The following is a 13,151-nucleotide window of genomic DNA, read 5'->3' on the forward strand; positions in this document are numbered from 1 at the left end:
CGAACACTGATGACATCGTGTGACATGGTGCACCACCACGTGACAGCCTGAACTGGGTCAAGCTTGTAGAGACGACAGTAAGAAGGCTCGTCAAAATATGTACATGAACTGCACCGTAAGACAAGTGTCTAGGGGGCATTTGCACCTTATCAGAAAGTCACTGCAGCTCTGTAGAGGTCTGCACTAACAAGTTGCAGGGTGGGGACCAACACTGAGATCAGCAGCCAGCACAACTGTCATCTTTACAAAGTCCCGGCTTATTTATAACTGCCTGGGAAGGACGAGCAGAACTCTTATAATGAATTTATTCATTTTATGGGTGACCTGACCCTCCTCCCACCTTCCCCATTAGTACCATAATCCACTTAACTGTGGCCATTTTTCATTTCTGCTGTTTTTTGCAGCTCCGAGCCAGACATCTGGAGTACCTTTCCTCATTTAAATATTGGAAGCTGGGACATCTTCCAGGGATACAAGAAATATCTTTGTTTCAGTCTTGCAGGTGAGGGTATTGCAATAAATAAGGGAAAGGGACAAGTAATTCGTTAATGTTCAGGCAGGTGCCCCACTGTGACACCAATGCATAAGAAAGGTTATAATGAGCCCATTCAGCCCATCTAGCCTGTTCTGTAGTCAATAGTTAATCCATCCAAGGGTCTCATTCAGCCAGCCTTACCACTGGGCTACTGCACATCCCAGAGCACTAGAGATGTACTGTATGTGAAGACTTACACATCCACTTCGCTGTGGCTGGAAATTTCCCTCAGATTCCCGAACCATTGGCTTTTTCTAAGCCCATAAGGGATGTATTAACCCTTAAGCATTTTGTGTCTTTGGGTTGGAGCAGCTCATGGGGTATTTTTTGTAATATACTTTACCAGTTTTAGAATATACTTTCCCTTGGTGTATTAGTGTGCTAATGTTACATAAACCAATTTCAGTAACTTTTCCGGTTAATAAAAGCTACTTACAGTGGCAGATACAGTAGCCGCTTTTACTACGAGACACTTCAAAACCAAATCAATTAAGACCAAATAATTCTTAATAAATACCTTTGGTATACTTTTTTTGTAAATAGGACAAAGAGCAACTAGATTCGATGTCTAATTAAACTGTCATTTGTAAAATAACCAATCATCTCTATGGATGTACGAGCCTGGATGCATGTTTCAGGCTCTCAGATAAGGCAATGATCAGGTATCCGTATACTAAAAGTGGGAAAAATCCATCTGTCAGGAAGCAGTAGTTTTTGGGTTAGTCACTTAATTTAGAGGCATGAATAAATATGGAGTCAGCTGTCTTTACCCATAACTCAGCTTTAATGGATTCTCTTTCTATGGAAATAATGTGTGCATGAGAGGTTTAGGGATAATTATTTTTACTTGTGTGACTTTCCCAAATCTCAAAGAAAAAGATGTCAACCTTGATCTGTGACCTTTTTAAAGGTCAGGACATACAGTATAACATTAGTGTTATTAGCGACATAAAGACTCCAATCATTTTTCATCCTATTTTGAGTAAGATAGTCAGACAGACGTTAAAATTACTTTTATTGTCAAACAACAGCAGAATACAATTAACTTCCACTATTCACACTTTCACAGACACTCTACCACTTCAACAAGCTCTAAAAAAGGAGAACCAGCCTGTTTGCTTGCTTTGACTGAATATACACTATTTAGACTTAAAAGTATTTGGAGCAATTCAGTTGCAAATGTTGTGAACGTGCTATGGTAATTTTTAATTTGTGTGTTTCCCATAATTCACTAGACACATTACTTTGATGCAATAATGTAGTGGAGTGTTTCTTGGTTGAGACCATTTCAGTAGTTCTATGGAGTTGAAAAGCATCAAGATTCTGCTGGCGACGATGTGCTTGCATCTCCACTTTCCTGTTCATACTGTCATCTCCGTGGTGACGATCCTCGTCTCATGGGCTGGGACAAGACCCAATTTCATTGGCTGAGAGGCTGGAGGACACAGGGGGTCCCTGGGGGTCTGAGTCAGCGCTCCTGGCTGCTGTTCAATATGGTACCAGCGTTGCATTACTCGGAGCATCGACCCAGGGCCTCCTGGTCACCATGTCCTCCATTTTCAAACTGAAATGAATAAAAGGATGAATATAACCAGCAGAATGATGCTGACATAATGCTGGCTGTTGAGGAGATAAGTCATCACTGTAAAATAAAGAACAACACAGCACAGTTCAATGTAGTGGGCTACAATAATCTATTTAACTATACATAATACATTTAAATGTTTCACTTCTAAGTAAAGCTTTTACCTTTTACATAAAACAGACACAGGCAAATAGGAAAACTTTAACTATGGAAATCAGGGCCACACAGAACATTTCTGTCAAATACAGAAATCATCACACTCATCATACTCTGACTCCCTGCCATGTCCTTCCTCATCCTTAAGTCACAATAGCCCCACTAGTGTCACACAGTCTGTGACAGTGCACTGTACTGGCTGGCCCAAGTCTTAATGGTCACTGAAAGAATGAAGTACTGTGGTTCTTCACACGTCATTAATGGCCAATTTTATTCAGAGGTTTAAAGCAATGAATCATTCAAGGCAGTCTGTTCTTCCACACAGCATGTCTAGTAATCTTTGTTACTGAAGTGGGGAATAATCCAACCACCCTCTGTTCGTAAAGGCAATTAAGTTGTTTATGGCACTTTGTATGAATTATTTCAACAAGAAAAAAAATGCAACATGTCAAAAAGAATATAAGAATAAAAACATGAAAGAATTCAGAGCATTAAGCCAATGTTTGCCGTATAAAACATATTAGCAAAAATAGTAGTAATGGCAATTTAAAATCGGCTTAAATAATATATGTTAAGCACCATCTGTTTCTATGAAAGCTCATGACGTGAGCTCGGGATTTTGAAATCCCAAAGAGACATGCAACTCAATCAATAAACAAACCTATGTGCTCACAATTTAAAATGTAAATAAAGTCATGCATGAGCCCAAAGAGTTATTGATCTTAAACTTACCTGCATATTAATTGTGCTTGAATATGCATGTTTTATATTGAGATAAAGACTGCTTATCTTTTCCCCACTTAATAAACTAATTATTGCACATTCTACAGTATTAGTAAATGTTATTAGTCTTTCATGCTTCTGTGATAGGAAATGAAAGGAAAGACTGAAAATCATTGCCAACAACAGTATCAACGAGAGCAGCAGTTGAACTGAAAGTATTCCTGCATTAGTAGTAGTTTTACTAACATACAGTATTACATGTTTTGAAATTTGGGGATTATTTTATTATGATTATGGTTATGATTAATATCAGGTGATGGCTCGTATAAAATTAAAAACCGGCTGCTTATAAAGAGTTTTCATATTATCTTCCCCACCCCTGTTTAAACAAATGTAAGAGATGTCACTTCAAATTAGGACCAACTTGTTGAATGATTCTCAGATACAACATGAAAAATTCCTGCCTTGTTTTCATCCTTTGCAAAATATACATTCTTAGCAGTGCTGCTGTCAAAACTCTAGAAATCAGTGGAGAATTCATTTTTTTATTTTTTATGCTTTGTGTTTGAATTTCAGTATTCATACTACATGAATAATAGGTCACTCTATAAGATAGAGAACTATCTTAGGTAACCCACCACAAGCTAATAACCAGGAAAGATAATTAACCTTTAATAATGTGCTGTCAAATTCTATGGCTCATTATCTGAACTTCTTCTTATTTTTCATTATTTTTGCAGAAATAGTACGTTTAATATTATAATAAGTTGAAAATAATAAAAAGTAATGTTTTCTTGCAATTAACATGTTTTTGGTGAGGATAATGCTGAAGATGTTCATTAGGATGAAAATGATCTAAATGATGTAATTGTATCTTACTACCATGGATACAGATTGTGGAAAATACCAGAAATACAATTGCTTAAAACAGCTAGGCCCATTGACTAATATTGTGTAACATTATTTCATGTGGGCTCAGATTTTCGGTTCAGAATTTGCAATTGATCATTTTTGCCCTCTCCTGCATATCTTACTGACCTCTCCTGGCCTTTAACCTGGCTTTTACTCCATCTCTGCATGTCTCTGGCCCAAAGGCAATCTCTACTTCCAATACAGCAGCAGTCATTCCACAGTGTAATGTATTCACCAACAGTTCCTCTCCTGTCTCTGTGAATTTCTGTTCTGACAGGAGAGACAAATGGAGTTATAATGTCCTCCTCCAACTGCACACTGTGATCAGAAGAAATGTAGCTCTTGGTTAATCTGCTCAAATGGGTAGCAGCTCTCACTCAGGTTAAAAGCAAGAGCCTGCAGGTCACAAAATCTGAAATGACTCCAGCTGCTCTGCAATGGGAGTCAAATTTCCATTTCTGTTTATGAGAAAGGCATGTGGTAGGCATTATACCAAATTTTGTGCATAATATCTAATAGTGTACATACTTAATATGGATCAGTTTAGAATATACAGTAGTTCATAAAACTCTTTTGCTAATTTATCAAAATGGTTTCATCAATATACTGTATTTGTTGACAAATATATCAAAACACATCCCATTGACACACAACTTATAATTGTTCAAATCAAAAATTGTATTACAGAATTTTATTTGACGCTTCAATCTATGGGACCAATGATTTATTCTTAAACCATTAATAACAACAGCACTTCTCTGAAGTTCTTTAATAAGCAGATGTGCTTAAGATGACTTAGACATCTTGTGGGGTTTTATTTGACATTGTGTTTAATTTAACACTCTATCCAAAAGATGCGTTTCTACATTATATTTAATCTTGCAGTAGCTTTGTATGCATAGACAGTCCAAATAAATTTCTAGATCATTACTTTTCAGCAGTGTAGTCTTCATAAGTACTGAGATCTGCCAGCCCCTGCAGTACTATTAATGACATTTGTACATGTTGAAATTAACAAAAAAGGCAGGAGTCATTCCCCAGCCTCCTAGTGCTGTCAATGTGTAATCCAAAAATGACTTAATGACAGATGGAATTTTCACACTTATTCCTGATCAAAATGTCCTACTGTATATGTTTATTACAAGGAACACTTTCATGATTTATTGTGGTTTGCGGTGGGTAAGTGTTATGGAGATGAATATTAAATAGCTTCTATTGTATCACAACACTTCGGGGACCATAAACAGTAAGCAGCCAAGGACAGCTGTTCTGACACAACAAGATAACTATCTTCTGCAGTCGTGCTCAGTCCTGATCCTGGGCGACCTCTGTGTCCTCTGGTTCTTAATCACAGCTTAATTGATTTCACTTTTCTCTTTGAGGCCTAACTGTAAAGCTGCCTTTAGCTCGTAAAATATTGAATGGGATTTGGAGTCCGTATCAACGTTGTACTGCTTTAGTGACTTCTAGTGACTGAGCTGCCCTCGTTCGGGTGTGTTAACAGAAAATGTGCCCAACTGGACTGAAGCAAAAGAAAAAACTATCCCTCACTCTGGAAGTGCACAGCATAGTATCATTCCCAACTGGGCCTTGTCCTCACAAACTGGTCGCCTGTCCGCGTGTGAAACAGAAATAAGGGAGGAAGCTGGAGAAGTGCTGCATAAACTCTTAATTTGCAAGTTGAGATACTGTATAGCAGCATGAAGTTCCGCATGCCGACATTGTTGTTAATAATGTACTTTAGCTAGGTTATTTACTAAACAAAGGCACAAAAATGTCGAAACGGGCAGGCAAATTGGTTACAGACACCAATTAGCAGTGTGATTAACAGCCAATGTGGAACGAAAATGAACAGAGACTGGGGTCCACACAGATGAGGACTGAGAACCACTGGTCTAGGAGCTATGAGATGTCAAGAGGTCATGACTGAACTTTTCCTCTTTTTTGTATAATTAATCCAGCAATTACATCAGTTATGTGAGGGAGGGTTTGGAAGCTACAATCTACAAGTTAGAACTGCAATTACAGCAGTTGTAGTACAATTAAAATACAAAGGATTAAACAGTTATTATAGTTATATATAAGCCGTGGAGTAGAGAAGGAGAGTTTTTTTACATGTACATGTAAATTGGAATTATTGCTTTTAAAAATTAGTTGAATCAACATACCTACTGGCAAAACCAATGGTTTCAATGGACTTGCAGGCTGTTTGATATTACAAAGGCCAGCAGTGCTCACTCCAGACCAGGGGTCTCAAACACAGCTCCGGAAGGACCCAGTGTCCTCTAATCTTTGTTTCACCCATGCCTCTTAGGTACAGAATTATAATACTTTTATCCAGACTCATAGGTGATTCATAGGTTAGAAAATCCTAATTTTAATTTATGTAGAAATTAATTGTTTAATTGACAACTGTCTAAACCACATTCCCCAGAATGCAGTGGGAATGACCTCAGTCACCTGACCAACTGGAGAAAGACAGATGGTCAGATGACAGGTAAAAGCAGGAGAGATGAGCCTCTGTTATGTACTGCACAAGAGGGAGAAAGAACCAGGAAGGCAACCAATCAAAGATCCCCTAGAGAGCTAACATTTTGGAGACATTTCAGAGACAGACTTGGCTTTGGAGCCAGTAAGCAGCTGGGATGATCGGCAGTTTATAGAAAGCAACACTTGTAGAAGTGTAGCTAAAGCCTATTCTTTTTATCTCCACACTGTAAATAAAGAGCAATTTCTTACTTTACAGCTATATTTGCATATTTGTGTGACTCAGGCCCCTGAGATTCACAATACCCTGCCCCTTGTTTTTAATATTCAGGGAAAGATCTAACTGATGGCTGAACTGAAAGGTTTAACTGACTTTTATGGAACAGAGACCAGTTTTCTGCAGCATTTTCTGAAATGTACACATCTGATAGACTATTCATCCATCCACCTGTCCATTCTTCAACAAGTTCATCCAACACAGGGTCATGGGGGAGCCAGAGCTCACACTGGCAAGCACTGGGTGTAAGCAGGATAGACCCCAGATGGGACACCAGCACATCACAGGGCAAACAGACACAAACACAGACAAACTCACACTGGGGCCAATTTTCCTAGAAAGCAGTACCTGTTACCTGGAAGAAACCCCTGTGATCACAGGCAGAACATGCAAACTCCACACAGATAGCACCCCAGGTCTGTTACTAAACCCAAGGCCCCTGTCACACCAACGCGTGGCGGAGTTGATAGTAGATAGACCCTATGCGGTAGCGAGAAGTGTAGGAGAAGCAGGAGTGTAGAAAACCAAGTGTACTTAGCCATAAATCGAAATCCAGAATTGTTGGCAAGGGGAATTCAAGTCCGGGAACTAGGAACACACAATAGAGAAATCAGGTGAATCGCTGCAAAGGCAGGACATGAATCTCAACAGGGATACCCGATACTGAGCATTGAAGTAGTTGTGTGCTGCTGTTAAATAGTCTGGAGCTGGAAGGTGTGGTGGAGGCTTGTGTGTTATTACGCGAGGTCATGACAGCCTCAGTGCAGCGAGGCAGTGAGACAGCAATGCTAACCACTGCACCACTGTGCATCTACAGTATGTACAAGAGAAAAAAGCACAGAGCCCAGTAAAATCATATTAGTTTTTAAAAAAACAGGAAAGAACTAATGGCTCTGTGATTAGCAACTTTCATTTTTTAATCTGATTTCTAGATCAATATAATCAATGTTTTCTTTCACGGGAATGAGATAGCACTGTGTAAGGTGCAAAGGCTAAACAGTAATAAAATGTTTGAGAATTTTAAATTCTCAGACCTGAAGGATTTGCTCTCCTTCTCAGAGTAATCCATGGTGAACAATTTTAGAGACAATATGAGGATTTTATACATGTATTTTTTAATGCAATTAGTAACATCAGCAAATGGAGCAGGAATGCTTTCATTCAACTGAATGAAGCAGTCATTGCGTGCACCAGCCAATTTCAACGGTTCTGAACGATGAATCCCTTCTATATTAAACTTAACTTTATTATTTGGATTTGTAATGTCTCCTTATAGGAATACAGTATAAAGCTTCCCATTTTTTGCTTTGCAAATTTCTGAATGATATTACTTCTTTTTTCTAGTCATTTAAATAGGCACCAGTACAAGTGGTACATTTTTTTTTTCTTTTAACACATTTTAACACACATTAGTTCTACAAGTTGCATTAGGCTTCTGGCTGGTAATTTTACAAGGTTGTTCTGCTTTGCTAGATTTTCTGTGATCACACATACATCTTGCAGAATAAAATGTACTGCAATTCCAATCCAACAAAAGATCTGCATATAGTGAGTATGCTGCTACAGTCAAGTGGTTACTGCACCGTGCTTAAATGTGCCAAATGTAAGATAATATCTATAATAAGGATATTTCTACTCTGTTACTTTTCAATACCTTCTCTGAAACCCCAACCCCTCCCTTCTCTGTGCTGGCAGTGCAGCAGGAGGGCTTTTAGCAGTCAGACACACAGTGACTCATTGCAGAGTTTCCATTCCCGTGGCTTCGAAGTTTTGTGGGGAGGGAGAGAGGAAACTTTAAAATGGCACACACACCTCCCTCACGTCTGAGAGCCTGGCCAGTTCAAAACATCACTCCTCACTGACCAAAAAAAAAAAAACAACTACCCTTTAGGAATACTTCAGCAAGGTACTGTAGGTGTTCAAAGACAGCATCCCTCTTGTACAGCAAAGAAATTAAAACATAGGCAATGGTCTGCTTTTGCATTGATCAGTAAAGAAAACAAAATAGGAAAGGAGGTGATTTTTATGCATGAGAATCCCCACAATCAGTATAATTGCTTCTTGCAAGTTTTGCAGTAGATTATCAAGGACCTCCAATGGTCTCAGAGCTCGGCTCCCCTGTTTCTCTTCGGCGTCAAAGCTCTGCTTGGTTCAAGGATCTTCACAATTTCAGGATTACAGTATGTGCTGTTTCTAGCTGATCAAATCAAGCTCAGAGTACTCTCTCTTTCATTCTCTCCCTCTCTCCCACTACCCTATTTTTCCTCTGTCTTATGTTCCTAGTGTGTATCTTTAAAATGGACTGAGCCCCCCCCCCCCCCCTCCACACACACACACTTCTCTGATTTCTATCTAAGGTTGTGCAGGACCATTAAAGTCAACCTAATAGACAGTGCTTTGGAGTTATAGCCTAATTTGCAGCTGCATAGACTGGTCAACACCAGAAATGAACTTTGCTTTTGAAATTAAGATGGCTGGAGCACTGGGCTGACTTCTCAGACTATACAAAGCTGTTCTTTGGTTTGTGTTGTTGGTTCTGTTTGTTGGACTTACTAGCTGGTTTGCTCAGTTGAATTGAATGTTGAAGCAGCAGAGTCATTCTAAACAAGCACCAGGAAAGGCTTAAAGCCAATCAGCATTCATGGATTCCATCTACATTGTTTGCTGGCCATTAATTGCTAAGTGAGGTGTTTTTCTGCGTTCTGCTGCTGTGTGTGTAAAGTTCCCTGCATGATTCACTGCAGCAGAGAGAATTGGGAGGCAGCAGTATGTAAGTGCGTCTCTGAGCTCATAAAGGGAATTTGCTTGCAATTGTGTTGAGTTTTATCATCTTCCATTTCTCATCTCCTGGCTTTTAATTGCTTGATTAACATATTTATTTCCTCATTTTTTTCTCCTTTTTCTTATTTTTCCTTAGATAATTTATAAAAATGAATTACTCCCCCCCCCCACAAAAATCCGTTTTTTTTCTTGTATACTGGTAGTTTTCACAAGATTCCTCAATGAAAGTTTACTGTCATACAGTATGTGCTGCCAAATGTGACAATACAATTTGATTTGGTACCACCAGTACAGTATTGACAATACAGTCTGTTGTGGCAAACATGCAGAAGGGTTACTACAGTATGTTCAACACTGGATCTCGGCGCACGTGAGACTTTTGTTTAACTTACAGCACAGAACTTTGCAAATCAATAATCAACCAGTAGTTCTGGGTGGGCAAAAAAAATCAGAATTGGATTTGGAATTGTTGCTCAACATACTTATTAATCTTTTAATGTCTGGCTAGCAAACCCTATACTATAGCACAAAGACTACCTCAGTGAACAGGAGGCTGCCGCAGTCCTTGTTCATTACCAGTTTTTATCTATAGTTAGTCCCCTGGTTAGTTATCAGAACCCTTTAGTGATCCTGGGAACCAGCAAGAGAAAGAAGCAAAGCTAACCTGAACACCTGTGTGTTAGACAGCCAACAGGAGTTTGCAGGCGTCCAAGGATGGTCTGCTCCAAAAACACACACACAGGAAAACATCCCTACAGTTTACAGATATCTGCACATGTTTATATAACACTGTCCCTTCCTAACTCAGCCAGCAATGTCTGGATCAGCAGATTTGACTCACAGGAGGGTACAAAACGTAGCTCTCTCTCCCTCTTTCTTTGAGAGGCGACAGTGGGACACTTCTGTAAAGGACTCTCTGTCTCTGGCTTTGATTTACAGTCACAGATATTGGCGTGACCTTGGGCAGGATGAGATACAAAGACAGTAACATAAAAAAGAAGGGATGATGATTAAAAAATGGGAGGCAGTGTGGTAGAAAACTGATTGACAAGCCTACTCTTATTAATAGTGTTTAATGGAGCGCTTGAACAAAGCCTCCAGCCATGTTCTTGACACTGTTGAAATTCTCATTTAGCAAGGTTGGGGGACACAGGGGTCAGTCTTCAGGGAATTTTGATTGTTATTCCCCTAATTAATTAATAGTTAATTAAACATTTGCCCCAGAATCCCAACATGATCTCGCTGAATACTACACAAGTAGTAACTGAATTCCTCTCTGATGTTTGGATAAGGATCGTGGAATGTCTAACCCTAATACTCCAGATGTGCCTTGATTATTTAAACTCTTTCAGATTTTCAACAATTGCTTCTCATTCTGAGACCTGATGCAATTCTTGCATAGCTTCATTATGTTTGAATAAATTAGAAAAACATAATACCTCATTTAGACTGTATATGCATTATGAAGGACAACAGAGGCAATTATAGCCTGGGTTCAAAGGGGATGTGTTCCAAGAAGCCTTATTTCTTACAAAGGCACAGCTAAGAAGAAGGCTCCGTAGCCAAAGAGTTGTGTCTATTTTCTTTTCCTGTCAACATGGAATAAACCCTTACCTGTTCCTTTGTAGCTTGAACATGCTGCTTGAACTTTTATTTCTTACATTTACTGTAGGTTTTGTGTTTGTGTTGGCCAAGGCAACCACCCCTGAGGAGGACAGAAGAAAAGTTTCAAATTTACAGGAGGAGCAAACAAGAAGAAATGCAACATCGATATCAAGCCCAGAGAGGCTATGACCCTTGACTGAAGCAGATGGTGGAAGAGTTTCTGGAAAGGAGCCCAGTACTTCGTGACCCAAAAATGTCAGAACAAGGATGCAAAGTGAGAGTGTTGAAGAGAGCTCACCACCACCGGATTGCACAGTACATGACCAGACAGGACCTGAGACAGCCTTTACTCAACCACAGACTGTACAGATCCCGTATTCATCTGGTCGGTCACCATTGGGTTCACGTAAGACAATCATCCTCAGCCGAGGAATAACCAATGAACAACTCTCTGTTCCTAAACCTTTAACCCATTCTTAAATCCAGTAGACACATTACCTTGACTGCCTACTGATCACAATTCATGAACTTTAGTGAAAACTTTCTAAAATCCAAGTATACAATATAAAATTCTCTCTTTATATACCATATTGTTGCTTAATTAGGGACAATGTAGCTAAACACGATGTGCCTTTTCTATACCCATGTTGTCTGGCTTGTAGAATTGAACAGCCTTTCATATGCATGTGGAAGAGGAGCTACATAAATATCAGCATGAAGGGTACACGTGTTCAGAAAGAAAGTGGTAATTAATGAGTGATGATGCTCTCCTGTGTACTCCAGGAGTGTTTATTCCTGAACAATATCAATACAATGAAGTGTTACTATATCCAAGTCAATCTGCTTCTCAGCATGAACGCTTTGTGCCCATGCCTGTATCTTGTCTGGTTGTCTCAGTGTGCTGTCTATGTGTCTGTATAGGTCTGTATGTCACTATTTTCAGCTATTTTTGGTCTTCCCTCTAGGGGGCGTAGCTACACCTGGGCATCAGTGTCTCTCTGTGTGCAGTGCAGTTGTGTTGCCTGGTAGGCGCCAGTGGAGTAGTGCCAAGCCCTTGTTCTTGCTTAACCTTTGCTTGTCCTTTCTGTGATTTTATATTCCAAAAATACCTCCGACATCCAGGAATCCACATGACGTCAGGCACCCAATGCACTCTGCCAGCTCCTCTCCAATACTCATTATCCTTCCCCGTCGATCACCTCTTTTTCTCTCTCTGCAGTTTATTACAGAACACATTCAAGGGGTGGAATATGACACCCATAAAGTACAGCTACACATCCTGGAAATATTAACATATATACCAATGCTTTTTTTAGAAAGTTAAGCTGCAGAGGTCGATATCTCACAGCACACAGCCACCTGAAAGAGTTCCTCCAGTTGTCTCTCCAGTACAGGAACGTGCTGATCTGCTTATCAGCTGCAGTCAGCTTCTAAAAAGAAAATAAAGAAGAGTTTACGCTCTGTTGCATGTCTGCCTCTATCAATAAAAACCTAACCAAGCACTTTACAAAAGACCTACATCATGACTGCTATTAATTTTAATATAATACAGTTCAAACCAACATTCCCTACTGGATAAATAATCAGATCGATCCCTTTGTACCTTTGAATTGTCAAGAGAGGAGGGATATTTGTGCAGCAGTGAATGTGAGTTGTTAAAGTCAAGGAGATTTGGTGGAGAGTAGCTCAGAGCTTCTCTGAAGAGAAACTAGCCCTGACGGGACTTTTTTGCTAAATTATTTTTTTCTTAAGTAATACCCTGATAAGCTAAATGAATGCAATTATTTATTGTGATAGCATCATACCAGTGAAATAAAACAGCGAAGAAAATGACCTTTGGAACTACAGACATTCTGAAATCAGTAGAAATGCTATCCATGATGCTGTGTGGGAACAGACTTCAACCTCCAAAGGAAAACTCCTAGTCTAAGAGAGTTAACCCAATCATGCATACTCCATCCATGCATCTGGCTTATACGGTTATTGTAAGTGGTCTTTTCTAAGTGATGGAGTTTTACACTAAAGCTCGGGAGAAGGTCAAACCCTAACCTCTCCCTCTTCCAACTACCTACCTATTAAATGTTACCTGC

General features: G+C 39.4%; 1 long non-coding RNA gene across 3 annotated transcripts; it reads right to left on the reverse strand.

Annotated features, from left to right (window-relative positions):
* Window positions 1-1,571: 1,571 nt before the first annotated feature.
* Window positions 1,572-12,765, reverse strand: LOC107076907 (uncharacterized). 3 transcript variants are annotated; one of them, XR_001478043.2, is made up of 4 exons: window positions 12,421-12,765; window positions 12,171-12,274; window positions 11,071-11,161; window positions 1,572-2,099 (listed from the first exon to the last, which is right to left on the reverse strand). It is a non-coding gene; the product is annotated as an uncharacterized lncRNA (long non-coding RNA). The 3 variants fall into 3 exon arrangements; XR_001478041.2 differs by having other exon boundaries at window positions 12,363-12,765; XR_001478040.2 differs by having other exon boundaries at window positions 12,171-12,765.
* Between the last annotated feature and the right edge of the window lie 386 nt (window positions 12,766-13,151).

Source organism: Lepisosteus oculatus, chromosome 2 (genome assembly GCF_040954835.1).
Source record: "Lepisosteus oculatus isolate fLepOcu1 chromosome 2, fLepOcu1.hap2, whole genome shotgun sequence".
In the NCBI taxonomy this organism is placed as follows: Eukaryota; Metazoa; Chordata; class Actinopteri; order Semionotiformes; family Lepisosteidae; genus Lepisosteus; species Lepisosteus oculatus.